Raw genomic sequence first — 17,361 nt, forward strand, 5'->3', positions numbered from 1 at the left:
AGGCCTCTGTCCTGTGTCCTGAAGTTGGACACAGTGGACACAGTTGGACCAGTGTCCTGAAGTTGGCTCTCCCACCTCAGAGGCACAGCACTGACTCCTGGCTGTAGCACCAAGAGCCTTTTATCCACACGGCTCCTTAATTTGGGATGATTCGTTGTCTATTGAGGTATTCCACAGATGCAGGGTACATCAAGTTGATTGTGGAGCTTTAATCCGCTGCTTCTGAGGCTGCTGGGAGAGATTTCCCTTTCTCTTCTTTGTTCTCACAGTTCCCAGGGGCTCAGCTTTGGATTTGGCCCTGCCTGTGCGTATAGGTCGCCGGAGGGCGTCTGTTCTTTGCTCAGACAGGACGGGGTTAAAGGAGCCGCTGATTCGGAGGCTCTGGCTCACTCAGGCCGGGGGGGGGGGAGGGAGGGTCACGGAGTGTGGGGCGGGCCTGCGGCGGCAGAGGCCGGCATGATGTTGCACCAGCGTGAGGCGCACCGTGCGTTCTTCCGGGGGAAGTTGTCCCTGGATCCCGGGACCCTGGCAGTGGTGGGCTGCACTGGCTCCCCGGAAGGGGGCGTGGACAGTGACCCGTGTTCGCACACAGGCCTCTTGGTGGCGGCAGCAGCGGCTTTAGCGTCTCATGTCTGTCTCTGGGGTCCGCGCTTTTAGCCGCGACTCGCGCCCGTGTCTGGAGCTGCTTTAAGCAGCGTTCCCAATCCCCTCTCCTCGCGCACCAGGAAACAAAGAGGGAAGAAAAAGTCTCTTGCCTCCTCGGCAGGTCCAGACCTCTCCCGGGACTCCCTCCCGGCCAGCCGCGGCGCACTAACGCCCTGCAGGCTGTGTTCACGCCGCCAACCCCAGTCCACTCCCGGCGCTCCAACAGAAGCTGGAGCCTCAGCTCGCAGCCCCGCCCGCTCCGGCAGGCGAGCAGACAAGCCTCTCGGCTGGTGAGTGCCGGTCGGCCCGATCCTCTGCGCTGGAATCTCTCCGCTTTGGCCTCCGCACCCCTGTTGCTCTCCTCCGCGGCTCCCAAACTCCCCCACTCCGCCACCCGAAGTCTCCGCCCGCGAAGGGGCTTCCTAGTGTGTGGACACTTTTCCTCCTTCACAGCTCTCTCCCGCTGGTGCAGGACCCGTCCCTATACTTTTGTCTCTGTTTATTCTTTTTTCTTTTGCCCTAAGCAGGTACGTGGGGGGTTCCTTGCCTTTTGGGAGGTCTGAGGTCTTCTGCCAGCGTTTAGTAGGTGCTCCGTAGGAGTTGTTCCATGCATAGATGTATTTCTGGTGTATCTGTGGGGAGGAAGGTGATCTTTGTGTCTTACTCTTCCGCCATCTTCCCGGAAGTCCCTGGAAAGCGCCAAGAAATTTAAAAGTTTCAGAGCAGTTAAATAAGTGCCAAACTGTCAATTCATTTAGCCATTCAGCATTTATTTATTGAGTACCAATTATATATCATCTACTCTGGTAGGTTCTAAGAATGCAGATGTGGCCCTGCTGTCTTAGACTTCTGAGTGTAGTGGTCGATGAATATAAAATAGTTTATGCACTGCCACTGTTGTACCTTATTCATTGCAGAGCTCCTCAAATGATCTATGTAGTCTTATTTTAGAAGAATTCTAACAAGCTCACTTACCATTTTCTCTTCTGCCACAGGTTGGAAATGGCAACCAGGAAGATATACTTACAGCACTATGAAGCCACAGGAGGACACAGCAGACACAACTCCAACCGCATGTGAGTTTGAAGTCATCTAACATATTGGCTAAACACCCATACAAACCCCAGTAAGTTATAAGCCTTGAGACTGTCACTGATTTTTGACATATTAACTTAGTTGATGTTTTTATCTATGACCCAGATATGTATGCTAACTAAGCTACTACATAAAATAATGCACTTTAGAAAAATATACCAAAGTAACACATAATTAAAACAATTATCTAGGAAATCTTCTTATATAGAATACCTTGTTCTATGACAATGTTAAACAAGATAGTATCATGTTAGGACACTAAAACTAAATGTATAAAGCCATGAAAGTCACTCATTTCTACCTTCATTTTAAGGCATGGATTGTTCTGCAAATTATATTGTGGATATCAATAACATCCTTGGCAATTCCTGCATAATATACTGGTATAGGTTGAAAATCTAAGGACAAATTCCAAAGTAAACCCAAATAACATAAACTAAGCAGCTAGAAAAATCTTTAAGGAGCTAGAGGCTCTCCTTCTGCAGAGTTGGGTTATACCCGAGGGCTCATTCTTCAGAGGTCTCGGAGCAGCTCTCAAGCTTTTATCTGCTTTCACACACGTGAGAGATGGCACTTAAAAAAATCTGGATGTAAATTTAAGCAAAGTTTACCATAATGGTGTCAGAGTCAGTATGGATATGCAGATACTACTTACTCTTTTTGCATTTTCCCTTGGTCTCTTTCGTATTCAAAATGTATCTATCGAGAAAATGAGAAAGCAAATCGTTAGAATTTATGAAATTATAATCCACAAGTACCACCACAAAGTCATCACTGTTGTCATTCAAGAGAGTAAAGGGTAAGATAGGATCATCTGTGAGGTATGTTTGACAAGTGCTTTTGCTAAAGCTCCACCTTGCTCTATGGAGTTGACTGCTTTTGGTTTTGTCTGCTTGGCTCTCATTTTTCTTTTTTCTGGAAACAGCATCCCAATTTTTCTTTGAGAAAGCATCTTATTCTTTGCCTATGTAGTTGAGTGAGACTAAAAACCCACCACCTGTCCTGTACCTCCCGTCCTGGTGAGTGACTGATCTAACAAACCAGTGTGTTTTATCCCCACTGGAGGTAGGAATGGACAAGTAACCTTATTACTATAGTGAGACTCAATCCCAGAGTTTTTCTGGAATTATTGGGAAGGAAAGGTTTTCTTTCTATTGGTGTTGCTAAGTTATAAGGTAAGCTGTTTTGCTACATAGGGAGAGCCTACATGAAAATGCCATCAACATAATGGAAAGCAAATCAGAAGATGGAGAGAGTTAGAGTCCAGATAACACTGTTTTAGCACCTTGGTCAAGCCATACCTGTAGATGTTACTCCCCTAAGACTCTTCAGTTATGTTAACTAATAAATTCCCTTTTTTATTAAGCTACACTGGACTGGAATTTTCTCATTTAAAATCAATCAAAATCCACAATTAAACAAAATATAAACCAGCGAGAGTGACATTATAGGAAAAACTGTGACTGTTTTAATTTAAGGAAAGCATAAATTTTGACCCCTTAAATTGCAGTTACTTTAATGAATTAGATAAATTATTGACCATTTGTGCCACTGACTTCAGAGCACTGTGAGATGTCTGTGAGGAAGAGCCATTATTTGTCCTTTGCACATATTTAATTAAATGAAGGCCTTTACTACACCTAAGAATGTCTTATGGCCTAGCATCATAGACAAGCCACTTCACTACCACTCATGAGAAATCCCAGCACAAAGTACTACAAAACACTAAACCTAACAGGTGGCAGCTTCTTGAAATATATAATATGAAACTCAAGCAAGGAGTACTTGAATTGGATTTAAGGTAGCCTACCCATGTGAGTGTTGCAAACAAGGAAACAAGATGCCTTATTTTACCTTCAAATACTTTTGGTCAGCTAGCCCAAAAGTTATGTCATGGAGAAGATGCTGTTGAAATAATGACTGTAATGGGCCAGGTGCTGTGGTAAATCTTTGCATTGAGAGTATATTAGCCGCAGGTTTGTTGTACTAGTAGTGTTAGGGCGATGAATATTTATACCCCTCAAAAGGAAGGATTATATTCAGTTTTCCTGCCAAAGAACTTGTCCTTCAGGGATAAGAAGGACATTGTAACTGCATTCGCTTAAAACTTATACAATAAATTTTGGTGGTCACGTATGAGGTTGGTGGCACAGAGTTAATAAGCTTGAACTTGTAGGGGAAAGATTCGCCTTCCCTCTTATAGAAATATAGAAAGACCCTATTTGAAAGGAATTCCTCCTTTTCTACCTTCTTCTCAAGTCGTGTGCAGCCATCTTGCCCACATACCTGCTGGTCTAGAGTAAATTCCTCCTTGGGCAGGAAATACAGTTTCTCTGGCAAGTTAACAAGTCAACTTTGCCTTAGATGGGGCTCTTCTGAGTTCTAATCAGAAGTTATTTTTGATGATCACAGGCATCCTTCTCAGGGGTTTTTTCCTTAGTTTCTAACTTTCAAATCCACCAAAATCAATGTGTGTTTGAGTGTGCCTGTGTGTGTGAAAAGCAAGTGGCTACTTTTAAATGTACAAGTGACGCTGTCATATCCCAGACTGGAGCCCTGATGAGCTTCTGGAAGGAAAGGGATTTCACAACACTAGAGGTTAACTGCAGTGAAGGATAAAGGATATAGCTAGACAACTTGCCCAATGAATCAGCATAAGAGTATGTGTTTACTTGGTCAAGGCCAGAGAGAAAATACTCTCTGATATATTTTATTAGTCTCTGTGGTATTTAATAAAATGGGCTTGCATTGTGGTGAAGGACATTGGGTTCTGTAGTCAGAGAGATCTGGATTTAAACCCAAGCTTAGCAACTTACTAGTGGTAGGACCTCAGGTAACTTTCTGAACCTTTCTGAGCCTTGGTTTCCTTATCTGTAAAATGGGGAGGTAATAGCTGAGAGGTTTATATTCGATGATGTTGGTGAAGTGCTTAGTGCCCCAGGGGACACTCAATAGTTCACTGTTAGACTCTAATCTTACTCGAAAGTGGCGGGGCAAGTGACCACTTGCTCAAGTGGTCACTATCTGTCTGTCTGTTAATTCAGCTCCTCAGTGGTAGTTGAAGTGTGACATGAAAACCTTGGCACAGTTTTTTTTTTTTTTGCGGTACGCGGACCTCCCACTACTGTAGCTTCTCCCGCCGCGGAGCACAGGCTCTGGACGTGCAGGCCCAGCGGCCATGGCTCACGGGCCCAGCCGCTCCACGGCATGCGGGATCCTCCCGGACCGGGGCACGAACCTGCGTCCCCTGCATCGGCAGGCGGACTCCCAACCACTGCACCACCAGGGAAGCCCTTGGCACAGTTTTTATTGAACTCAGAACTAGGAATTTGGATTGTGACAGACATCTGAATTCTAACTTAGGATGAAATGACCCGTTCACTGTATTCTCCTCGCTTCTCTTACATTTTGAGAGTGAGCCCAACCTGAGGGCTTGGATTCACTTCCTGAATCTTGCCGTATCTCTACACCATAGACTTACACCTGGGTATTTCCAACCCCTTTGATAATAAAACTTGTGTCCATTTAGGGGACCAGACCTGCCATCAGTGGAATAGAAAGAATGACTCTGAGAGGTTTCATGTTCTCACTCATTTACTCAGAAACCAAATTGGGAGGCCTGGAGGTTCCCTGGAACTGGACCTCTCCCCTCTGGCAGAACTGGATCCAAAACTTTTCAGAAAATTAATAAATGTGTTTTTTTTGTTGTTCAGTCTTGATTACCTGGTAAATCTAATAGTATTATCGCCAAGAGAGACTATATACTACTTAAGATCTCTGTACTGATTTTCCCTTCTTTGTATGTGATCTAATTTTAATTTTCTGAGCCTAAGTTTTCACTTACGTATAATCCACAGCAGAAGGTCTTTCAAAAGCAGTCTTAGCTTTGCTGACTTCTACATGGACTGTGGAGACCTTGCTCTGCCTTTATTCATCTAGTGCAATGCCATTTATTAAAGCCTTTTTAAAGGATTTCGGTTATCTTAAACCTTTCTAGTAGTTTGCATATTTACTAAGGGTACGCTTTAAAACTCCACAGTAGGGAAAATTTCAAACACAGACAAAAGTAGAAAATATAGTGTAATCACTTCTTTGTACACTGAGTCTCCATCAGAGGTTCAACCATCATAAGTTAATGGCCAAGCTTGTCTCATCTATGTACCCACTCTCCTTCCATTGTCAGATTATGTTGAAATAAACCCTAGACAACACACAATTTTACTAATAAATGTTGCACCTGGGCCTCTCTTTCTTAAAGATCTCTCTCTTATTTTTAATATATCCATAATACCATGATCACACCTAAAAAATAAACAATTTTTCCTTAGTATCATGATCAATCCGTTAGTGTTCAGATTCTGCGAAACTCATCATACTTTTAACTGCATAAAACTGCAGCCTCTTTTCCTAGGTTGGTCTGCAGAGCAAATCATCAGGATGTGGCCAACACTGGATGGCCACTATGTGCCTACCAAGAACTTTTGGCAACCAAGTTGATCCACTTTTACTCAGAACTCGGGGCATTCCCTGGGGGCTTTGTATGCCGAGGCCCAGGAGAGCTGCCTGCTCTGAGGAGCAGGGGAGGGGTGGGCCCTGAAGATCCACATACATTCATGAGACACGGAACCAGTGGTAGTGGTTAAGCGTGGGAATCACAGAAAGCTTTCTCTTTGCCCATTAGTGAGCTGGGTGATGCAGAGGTGTGGGCAGGGACCCTCCTTACAGACGGAGAGACTGCACAGCTTACAGTTGCCTCCACATAATCTCCCCCCAGCCCCCCACCATATCATGCAACCTAGGGGTGGGATGTGGCGCAGAAAGGCTGGAATCTGTATCTGTCATTCCAGAATGGCCTTTCCAGTCAACCCCAGGGGGAAAAGCAAGGATAAAACCCTTCCAGTATGGAAGGCACATATTCTCTCACTAGTACCTGCTCTCCATCCCTCTCCAGATGAGGCTGTGCCCTGAGAACAATGCTGACAGATAGGTGTATCCTACTGAGGTCCCTGCTCACGTCTGTCTATTGGGAATGATCCAGGAGGGCAGTACCAGAATCAGGGGGCTGGCGGTAGACCTGGAGCCTATGGTGTCTAATGTTTCTCTTGTTGACAGTTGCCTTCTGGGAGAGGGTGGCAGCTTCCTAGCAACCTTTGGTGGGAACTGCAGAGAAACAGGGCAGAGGGACAGTCACTGACTCTACCACAGTGTCACCTCTAGACTGTGTGCAGGAAGTGTTCAGAGCAGGTCAGCACCTGGGGATGTCTGGGCAGGGAGAGAGCTTTGCCCCAGGAAGAGACGCGCGTTGGTATTGGGTGCGTTGTTTCATTGTGCTTGGGGGTGGGGCTTTCCCTAGTCCCAGTATAACTGAGTTGATGTGGCTACACAACACAGTCACCAAGGAGCGACGGACCTTGGCCCTCCTCTCCAGACTCATTGCTCAGGATCGTCTATAACCCAGCCACGGGCAGCTTCTACCGCTTCCTCAGAAGTGTATAGCTACCCTGACTTCCGGCCTTCGTGCTTTGTTCTCTGTTTGGAACACTCATTCTTTTCCAGGTCCAATTCCCTCTCCTTCCTCAGGTCTCAGCTTGAAGGCCTCTGGCTCTGGCAGGCCCCTTGTCACCCCGACAGGTGAGAGGCTGCCGCCACATGCTCCTTTACTGCCCTACAGTTTCCCAAATTATACTTCATTTATGCTAGTGCTTGTTTATTTGCATATTTTCCGTATTTGTTAACACCTTGAAAGGCAGGACCCACCCCTATCTTGCTCACCCCTTTAATCCTGGTGCCTGCTACAGTGCCTGCTACACGTAGGTCCTTGATACAAATTTATTGAATGCATGCTTTCGGTTTATAAATATACTCAAGGGACAGGTTTGAGCCAACGTTTTGAGCAGGCTTGAAAACATCAAAAGGGGACCTGACTAATTAGGGATGGGATCTTCACTGGATTGCAAACCATTTTGCTGATGGCGAGAGGAGTAAGGGCAGAGAAGAGTAGAGGTGGGCCATTTGCGTTCTCTGGTAACCTGCACTATTGACAGAGCTCATGCTCCGTCATGAACAGTGGCTCCAACACAGAAAATAGGCCAAGCCTCCTGTCACTGATGCTCCGGGGTGGCAGGGGGGGGGGGGTGCTGTGCTAGGTCCCTATGGGGCTGGAAGAGTCATCTGACATCTTAGAACCCACCACCTGGGAGCCTTACATGACGGCCACCTCCAGATCCTGGAGTGTAGACCCTGGCAGTGTGAAGAGGCTGTTCTAAGGGCTGCTAGGCTAGCCTCTCCTTTAAATCATTTTAAATCAGCGATGAGGCAGCCCCTGCTGGAAGAGCTGATGTACAGTAGAGCTCAGTCTGTGGCTAAGCCATTCTCCTTAAACAGCAACAGCAAGAGGTTTCTTTCTGTATTTTGTTCTGAAACCTGATTTCCTAAAGCGTCTGTCCATGGGCCCTCGTTCTGGAGAAACACATAGGGACTTAATCCCCCCTAAGGTAACAGACCTTGAAATATTTAAAGAGAGCTATAAGTTGTGACCATAATGCCTTTATCTGTAATGTAATTGAGACATCACCTTGAATCTAAGAGGAAAATAGGAATTAATTATTTTGAAGGAGAAATGGGGATTTTTTTTTTCCTAATTGTGTAGTGTTTATTATGGGAGTATATTTATAAAAAATCATCTAAAGTAGAACCCTGCTAAAAAGAACCCATTTATCTATCACTTTTAACTTACTTTTCCATTCCCAAATACTGTTTCCATAGACTATCACCACATCTGGCAACTGGACATCATAAATGTGCTTTAAAGAAAATCCCAATTTAAAAAGTCTCTATCCCACAAAAAAGACCCAGCTGACCTTATTGATGGTCTGAAAAAAAAGTCACAAAGAACCTAGGAATAAAGACGCAGATGTAGAGAATGGACTTGAGGACACGGGGAGGGGGAAGGGTAAGCTGGGACGAAGTGAGAGAGTGGCATGGACACATATACACTACCAAATGTAAAATAGATAGCTAGTGGGAAGCATTCGCATAGCACAGGGAGACCAGCTCGGTGCTCTGTGACCACCGAGAGGGGTGGGATAGGGAGGGTGGGAGGGAGACGCAAGAGGGAAGGAGTATGGGGATATATGTATATGTATAGCTGATTTACTTTGTTATAAAGCAGAAACTAACACGCCATTGTAAAGCAATTATACTCCAGTAAAGATGTTAAAAAAAATTAAATAAATGGGTTTATGCAAAAAAAAATAGCGACAATACCAAATGCTGCAGGGGGTGTGGAAAAACTGAATCTCTCATATATTACTAGTTGAGAAAGTAAGATGGTACAATTACTCTAGAAGATAGGTTGTCAGTTTCTTAAAAAACTAAACATGAACTCATCATACAATTCAGCAATTATGCTCGTAATGAAAACTTATGTCAGCACAAAAACCTGTAGGTGATTACTAATAGCAGCTTTATTTGTAAACCTGGAAACAATAGAAATATCCCTCAATAGGTGAATGGTTAAACAAACTGGTTTATCTGTCATCCATACCATGGAGTGAATTACTGATACACAAACTTTGATGGATATCAAGGGCATTTTGCTAAGTGATTAAAAAAAAAAAAAAACCTCAAAAAAAAAAGTCACCCAAATTCTTGGTTATTTTGCTATAGAATAGAACCTTGGACTCTCTGTTCCATTAATTTATTAATTTGGTTAATATGATTGTGATGATGGATTAAGTTTTGCTCTCGCTGAATTCTTCGTTTTCAAATGTTGTCTCCTGAATTCATACACTGCCTTATTCACAGGTTATAAGCCACCACCTCAGTTGCTTTGTTTAGTTCCTGAATCACTTCCCTATTTTTAGATCATTACCATATTTGAGAAGAATAGGTAACCTTTGATTTCTTGTGCACGTGGCAGCCTGGGGTCCCAGCACTTAAGGTTAATGTAGCTAAATCTAAAGTATGGAGTAAAAATACTGGCTCGGTTGTAGGCGTGACATCTACTTCAGTGGAATTTTTTTTTTTTTCTGAGAACAGATCCCATTTAGTAACTTTAGCCCGAGTTAATGTAGCTCTGTTTGAAGCCCCTGTCCCTCTCAGGGAGTGGCTGTATGGCGACATCCCCCCTGCCCACTGGCCTGTGCCCTGTAACCCAAAGCCACCTGCAATTGGTTGGGTTGGTGTCTGATCTCCTAAGAAGTCACGCTATGCCCTTACAAGTGCAGCCACTGAACCTCTGTTTAATGCCATTCCAGGTCAGTTTGCCAGGAAAAATGACTGACTCATGGAAAAAGAGCTTGTATTAAAAGTGGAGGAGAGTACAGTGAATCAATCCAAGAAGGTCCTAATACCTAAATCACTTTGAAATAGCTATTTGTATCCCTGACACTGTGTGTTTTGTGCATTGAGAATGTAAAGGCCTGTGGGATTGACACATATCCTACCAGTGTATATTCTCAACTGAACATTTTCCTATCCTGAATTAGCAAAGTTATCCTTGGACGATAGCTTCGTTTATTTCCCCTCAAAATACCTTTGGGATAGAACAGTGGTTCTGAACTCACAGATTATTTTGTCTCAAGGGGACACTTGGCCATGTCTGGAGAAATTTTTGTTGTCACAATTGGAGGCTCCTGGCATCTAGTGGGTAGAGGATGCTGCTAAACGTCCCACAATGCACAGGACCACCTCCCACAACAAAGAATGACCTGGCCCTAGGTGTCAGTCATGCCAAATTGAGACGCCTTGGGTTGGAGAATTTATTTCTAATTGATTTAAAATTTCTTCCAATTGACTTCAACTTTATTGTTTTAGATCATTTTCTTGAGTCCAAGAATGACTAAAGTTAGTACAGAACCGCTGCTTATCAAAATTCCCCACACCACATCCAAGGTAAACTGGCATTACAAGGGTAACAAGTATAATACAGATCACTAGTGTATTCCTAGGTGAGACTGTGTCTCCATGTCTTTTGTATCCTTAATGAGGAGAGACTGAAAAGTAATAAGGAATTACTTTTCCAGGGCTGCCATAACAAATTACCACTTAGTGGCTTAAAACAGCACACATTTATTATCTTACAGACTGTAGGTCAGAATTGTGACACGGATCTCACTGGGCTAAAATCAAGGTGTTGGCAGACCTGTGTTCCTTCTTGAGGCTCTAGGGGAGTATCTATTTCCTTGCTTCTTCTGTCTTCTCTAGATTGCCCACTTTCCTTTGCTTGTGGCCCCCCTTCTCCACTGCAAAGCCAGTAATGTTGCATCTTTCTGACCAGTCTTCTGTAGTCATATCTATGTCTGATCACAGCCAGGAAATGTCCTCTAGTTTTAAGGACCATTGTGATGACATTGGGCCCACACATATAATCCAGGATAGTTTCCTCATCTCAAGGCCCTCAACTTCATCACATCTTCAGAATCCCTTCTACCATGTAAGGTAACATACATATTCACAGGTTCCAGGGATTAGGATGTAGACGTCTTTGGGAGGCATTATTCTGTCCCACACAGAATAATACTAACTTTGTCATCACCGAATTTCCATTGAGCTACTGATGTCCCACAAACTGGGGACGGGTTAAAGCACATGGGCTTTGGGAAATATGCTATCAGTTGTCATGGAACTGTCCTGTGAACAGCTCAACTGCAACCTTGTAGTACGAGTGGGTTTGCCTCCGAAGGAAATGGACATTTCAACTGTCGATCATTCTGGAAAGAAGTCATTCCTAAATGAGCCTTAGAACAGGGTGAGGGAAACACTTTTCTTTCTCTCTCTGAGACTGGGTTCCCTTTGGCCTAGACCTGGAGATGTGGAGGTACCTGGAGCACGAACAGCCACTGGGCATAGGATAAACCCTTGGGGCTGAGTAAGTGGCCTGGGGTAGAGCACATGTTATAAACTTGCTTTATAAGGGACCTAGAAGGGGCGGGACTGTGCAGTCCCCTTGAATTACTTTTAGAATAATTTTATTATCACTGTTTTTTCAAAAGTAGCCTGTTTCTGCTTGGCTGTGAAAAGTGAAAGGGAAGGGCTTCTGCTATACTTGGGGATGGCTCTCCTGGGGTGAGAAGAAGCAGCTTACAGAATCTAGAATCAGATGACTGGTGACAGGAGGATTTAGAGAACACACAAGATACTGAGATACTCAGAAACCGGTAAAAGAGGAAAACCTATGCTGTAGGCAGAAGGTTTATATCCCTCCCCACTAAATTCATGTTGAAATCCTAACCCACATGATGATACTTTTAGGAGATGGGGCCTTGGGAGGTGATTAGGTCACAGGAGCAGCGCCCTCGTGAATGGGATTAGTGCCCTTATAATAGAAGCCCTAGAGAGCTTCTCGCCCCCTTGTACCATGTGAGGACACAGTGAAAAAATATCCATCTGTGAACCAGGAAGAGGGCTCTCACCAGATACCAAATCAGGCAGGTGCCTTGATTTTGGATTTCCAGCCTCCAGACCTGTGAGAGATAAATTTCTGTTGTTTATATGCCACCCAGTCTATGGTATCCTCTTAGAACATCCTGAACTTGAATGGACTAAGACAACCTGGAAAAGAATGCATGTCAAAAGAATGAGGGGTTCCAACTGTTGTGATTTATGTATAAAAGGGAAATGTGACCTCCTGGGTGCTGAAGTCTGGGATATTTGGGCTATGTACCCCAATCTGCTTTATAGTAAACAGTGCAAGTGTGAGATTTGAATGCATTTTGGTCATAAACATGACATTTTACATTCACATAAAACTGTCTTAAATCACAAGATTTTACAATGTGATGCTGTGGAGATGACATTAAGTTTTTCCTTTGAAGGTATTGACTGGAGTGGGCCTTGTGGAAAGAACCTTGGGTGGCTCATGAGGAGACGGGCTTTTGTGTCTCCTGTTTTCACTCTGCACATTGTACCTGAATGATCTCCTGACTCCTGCATTTATCCACTGTAGCACGTATGTGATTCTTGGTGTGATGAGTGTAGATTGTTTATTTCCCCTTTGCACCCATTGGTACCCAGCACCACGCCTGGAAAAATGACTTTTTTTTGCTAAGTAACTACATCAGAGTCTCTGTTGTCACTAACCAGCTGGCTGGCTTTGGTGAACTCACTTTATTTGAGCTTCAGTTTCCTTACTCAATATGAGGAGTGTGGAAATTTTAACTCTAAGATAATTTCTGGCTCTCATATTTCATATCCTTTTCAATGTATAAATTGTTGCTTCAACCCAGTGATTGTTTTTCCTACTCTCTTTTATTTGGTAAAGTAGGGAAGGCACCTAATTATCTTCCAGTAAAGCGTTGGATGTTTCAACTGACAGGTAACCAAGCTAAGAGTAGGATGACCCTTGATATATATGCATTTCGTTCCTTTGATTCTACTCGGTTCCTGCTATGTCTATACAATATTAAGTGCATTGGAAATAAATTTCACCCTTGTCGGACAGAAATCAAAGGAAGCAGTTTCTGGGCTTTACATCAGACAAAGGTTTGAGCCAAATGAGGCGTGGGATGGGCTCTGATCTTTTATCATTCCCTTCTGCCTTGCTTTCTCTTTAAGCTTCTTAGATTCATGTATCTAGTTCTAGAGATTCCATTCCCCTGGCTGGAACCCCCTTAGCTCTCCAGCTTTCCCCCTTATTCTCCAAAGGAAATGCTGAGGTTGTGTGCTAAAACATTTCTTAACTGCATTCTCCTTCAATACACACGTAGCTGTCTTTTGAGCTTTGGCATGCAAGTGATGACAGAAATATACTGGTTTACAAGTGCCAACACCCAAGGCCACCACAGGGGTGTAGAATTCACCTGCCAGAGCATTTGACACTTGCGTCAGGAATAGGCAACAGCTGAGAAAAGCCCTGTGAGAAATAGTTTTTCACGTACACAGGAAAGGCTGTCCAGAATTGTAAATCAGTTGGATGTCTATTTCTTCCAGCAAATTCTCCCAAGGGTGGAGGAAACGGGGAGTCTATCCAGCTCACTTGGTGGTTGTGTGGAAAATGATAGCATACCAGTGATGCAGGAGTCATTTTGCACCATGAGATGAAGGCCTTTGGTTCCTCATCCTGAGAAGTTTGGCTAAGACTGGGAGGCCAATTGCTTCCAGGTGCAGAGGTTTGGGTGCAGTCCCTCTTCATATTTAATAGTAGAGATCACAAGCTTTGAGCCCGTCTAAAGAGACCAGCTGTTTCATTTGGCCAATCATGACGGTGGTATTCAGGCATCCTTCCCTTAGCTCTGCCACCTTGAAGCCTAATCTTGGAGAACTTTTCCTTTCATTCGTGATGGTGTGCAGATGCCTTTAGATGCTAACAGGAAGTAAGCCACCCGGTTTATGGTATTTTTTTTATAGCAGCCTGAACGAACTAAGACACTGTCTCTTGACTTCTAGGACATTACACTTCATAGGTATTCATCCCACATCTTTGATTGTGTCTTGGTGGTTCCTTGCCCTTCATCTGTCACTTAGAGGTCAGTTGCTCCGAAGCTGGCCAGACTTCCTATATTCTTCCTGGTCAGTCTCACCCACTTTTACATTTTTTTCTAACATCTCTATGGTGATGATTCATAATTTTCCAACCAAGTTTGGACCATTCTTTTAACTTTCAGATCTGTGTTTCTACTGTCTCTAGTTGGTTTCATCACATACATTGCAATTATTTTATTCATACAACAGATATTTGTTGAATACTGACAACACAACAACAAATAGCACAGTTTCTCTGCCCTTTCGTTGTTCATGGAATCTTGTGAGAGGCAGTTTTCTTGTCTGTCCTCTCTAGAATGTGAAATCCTTAGAAATATAAATTGTCTTTGTTTTGTGTGTGTCCAGATTCTACCAGCAACTGGCACGCTGAGATGCTCAAAATATGTTCACTGCATTAATTCACGAATCATAGACACATGAGGGCAAAAGGAATCTTACGTTCAACCACTGTCCCAGTTAGATTCCCAATTTGATTTACTTCTAAAATATACCAATACCTGGTCACCCAGTTTCTGCAGGCACTGGGAGTTGTTCTTTATCATTGGTGTTTACAGACTATGCAAAATGGCTTTTTTTCTTTCTTTTATAATGAGAAAGAAAGAAATACCGAACCTAGAAAAGTGTGGGGAAAATCCTAGGGTATGTGAACAGAGGTAGAAAGAAATGACCACTTTGCAAGGAAGAAGTCATATAAGCAGGTTAGAAAAAGAGACTGAACTATTCACCTCCTATAGCACCCATTCAAAACAGAGGGTCAACAGCTACAGCTGTTTCAGTTTTGCCAATTTTGTCCTCCAGGTTAGACACGTGCCTTGCATTTACTTTAATAGGAGCCATATGTACGCAGTTGATGGTGATACTTATTGCTAAGGAAGCGAAGTACTGAGTTCCTGCCACCCGCCCACATCTGCGGCTTTATAAGCCGCAAGAAAATGAAAAACAAACACGCTGCTGGCATACTAGGAAACCATGGAGGTTTGACAACACCAACCAGGAAGAAAAAGAGAATTGGAGTGTGGAGACTGTGCTGGTGGGACGCTGGAGCGTTACAAAAGGTCAGGTCTTAAATTCACAGCCCTTGGGTTACTCCGCTCCTCATAGCTGGGGTCTTTCTTTGGATGAAGTGTTATGGAGGATATTTCTGCGTCTCTCGGATCTGGGAATGAAACACAAAACTCATGGGTGATAAAGATAGCTTTCAGTTCATTTTTTGAACAAATGCTTGTTTGAGTTCCCAGAAGTTGTTAGCTAGGACATGGCAACCCTTCCCATAGTACCAGGTTTGAGTGTTTGTTTGTTTTTTTTTTTAAAAAAACCTCTTTTCATAAGTACAGTCAAGGATATTCAGTGCAGCATTCTTTATGCTGTCTCTAAATTGGGTAGAGGTCGTGGTCAGCAATAGTGGATTTGATAAATAAATGATAAAACCTTTATACAAGGAAATTTGTGGAACTTAGAGAGGGTTATTAAGCTCGTAGGCACTGATATGAAACTCTCCCCGAGACATTGCTAACTGAAAAAAGAAAAGCTGCAGAAAACTATATGTGTGGACTTTTGTTCAATAGACCAAGGATTCTCTGAAAACACAATTCCCTTAAAAGCTTAGTAGGTTTGGGCTCTGTTTGCAGCCACTCAATTTTAGTAAAAACAAAGTTAGTTATCTTGTCAAGTCAGTGCCCCAGAATTGAGATTAGAGCGAGTTCTGTCCATCTGACCAGAGATCAGCTTAATACTCTCCAGTTTGGCCTCTGTCTCAAGGTAGGTCAGAAGTCCCATCTTATCTTTCCCTTGTCCCTAACCCCAAGTCCAATGACTGGCTCTTTTCCTTGGGGTAGATTGTCTCCTTTTAAAATAGGAAGTTCACAGGTTTTAAGAAGCCTGAGGGAGAAGCCTGTTGATTCCTCTTGCTGTCTAATCTGCTCCCACGTTTATCTTCAATTCCAACGTTATCCTGGGGCTTAGTATCTCTAACCCTGCAAGTAAAATACAAACAGAATTGAAAGCTTCTCCAAATTACTTGTACGTAGAAAGGGTCTTTCTTAGCAAGGTTTTATTTTCCCTCTGTTTCCAGAAGGGCAAGTGTGCACAGGAGTTCTTTGTAAAAGAAATTTTTTTCTTGCTGGAGCTTAGTGAGGGCGGCAAGGAGTAACCGATACATCCCTACATTCTAGAGTTTTTCTGCAAAATTCCCTAATATTCCAGCCTTCTTAGACATGTTCTCTATATCCCCAGGTGCAAGAGGTAAATCACCTTGTAACAAACATTTCCAGCTTCTTAGCTTAGTTAGGCCAGAGGTCTCCTAACTGCCATCTAACCTAACACAGCTTGGCTAATTCCCCATTATGGACTCTTATTTATAATACTATTCCCTATTTCCAAGCACCGGTTTCTGTATTACATATAACTTTCAGTGTCAAGTGACAGAAACCTAACTCAATATACTTTAAAATAGTTTCTCTTTCATTTGTGAAACAGGGTAGTTGTTCTTGAAGCACAGCTGGATTCCATCAAAAGCTTAATAGGTGTGGGATTAACCTACTTGAGCAATGCTGTCACACCCAGGTGCACCTATTTTCCACCCCTGCGTTCTATGTCCTTGTTGTTGGTTTCATTCTCAGGCTTCTGTGCTCGCTTAGGGCAATTAGAGATGTATTTCTAAGGCTGGTATCCTCAGAAGAAAGAGAAAGTCTTTGTCTAACAGCATAAGCCGTCTTGAAGTTGTCCTGTTGCCTCTAACTGGGCTGGCTGACCTGTGCTCACCCGGAACAGACAGGTCACTGCGGATTTATAGGTGATGGCCAGCTCGCGCACTCAGCCTTGGAGACAGGTTTGCTCAGCTACATTTGAAACACTTTCAAGAAAGGGGGTGATTTCCTGAGAAAAAGTGCTTTTATTACTAGAATAAGAAATTATGGTTGCTGGGCATAAAACATAAAAGGTAACAACGACAGAAATATTATAGAGACAGAAAGCTATTTGTAGGAGGAAAGAGTGGATCTGAAGGAGGAGAGAGAAATGGAAAATGCTGAGTAGGCCGAGTTTTTGAAAGACAGGGTGTTTCTGAGAGCAGGGAGGAGATATTAGAGACATTTGCTATGCTGTGATGTGGGATTTGGGGAAGATGGTGTTTTTAAGCTT

At 43.4% G+C, this 17,361-nt stretch overlaps 1 long non-coding RNA gene across 4 annotated transcripts in view; it reads left to right on the plus strand.

Annotated features, from left to right (window-relative positions):
- Positions 1–17,361, plus strand: part of LOC141276926 (uncharacterized) — a 242,375-nt gene that overhangs the window by 36,022 nt on the left and 188,992 nt on the right. For 3 of the 4 annotated variants that reach the window (XR_012327306.1, XR_012327309.1, XR_012327308.1), the window contains exon 4: positions 1,641–1,721. This is a non-coding gene — a long non-coding RNA (uncharacterized lncRNA). Of the gene's footprint in view, positions 1–1,640; positions 1,772–17,361 lie in introns of all 4 variants that reach the window. The other variant, XR_012327307.1, reaches the window with a different exon arrangement.

The sequence above is a fragment of the Tursiops truncatus genome, chromosome 17 (genome assembly GCF_011762595.2).
Source record: "Tursiops truncatus isolate mTurTru1 chromosome 17, mTurTru1.mat.Y, whole genome shotgun sequence".
Taxonomy (NCBI): domain Eukaryota; kingdom Metazoa; phylum Chordata; class Mammalia; order Artiodactyla; family Delphinidae; genus Tursiops; species Tursiops truncatus.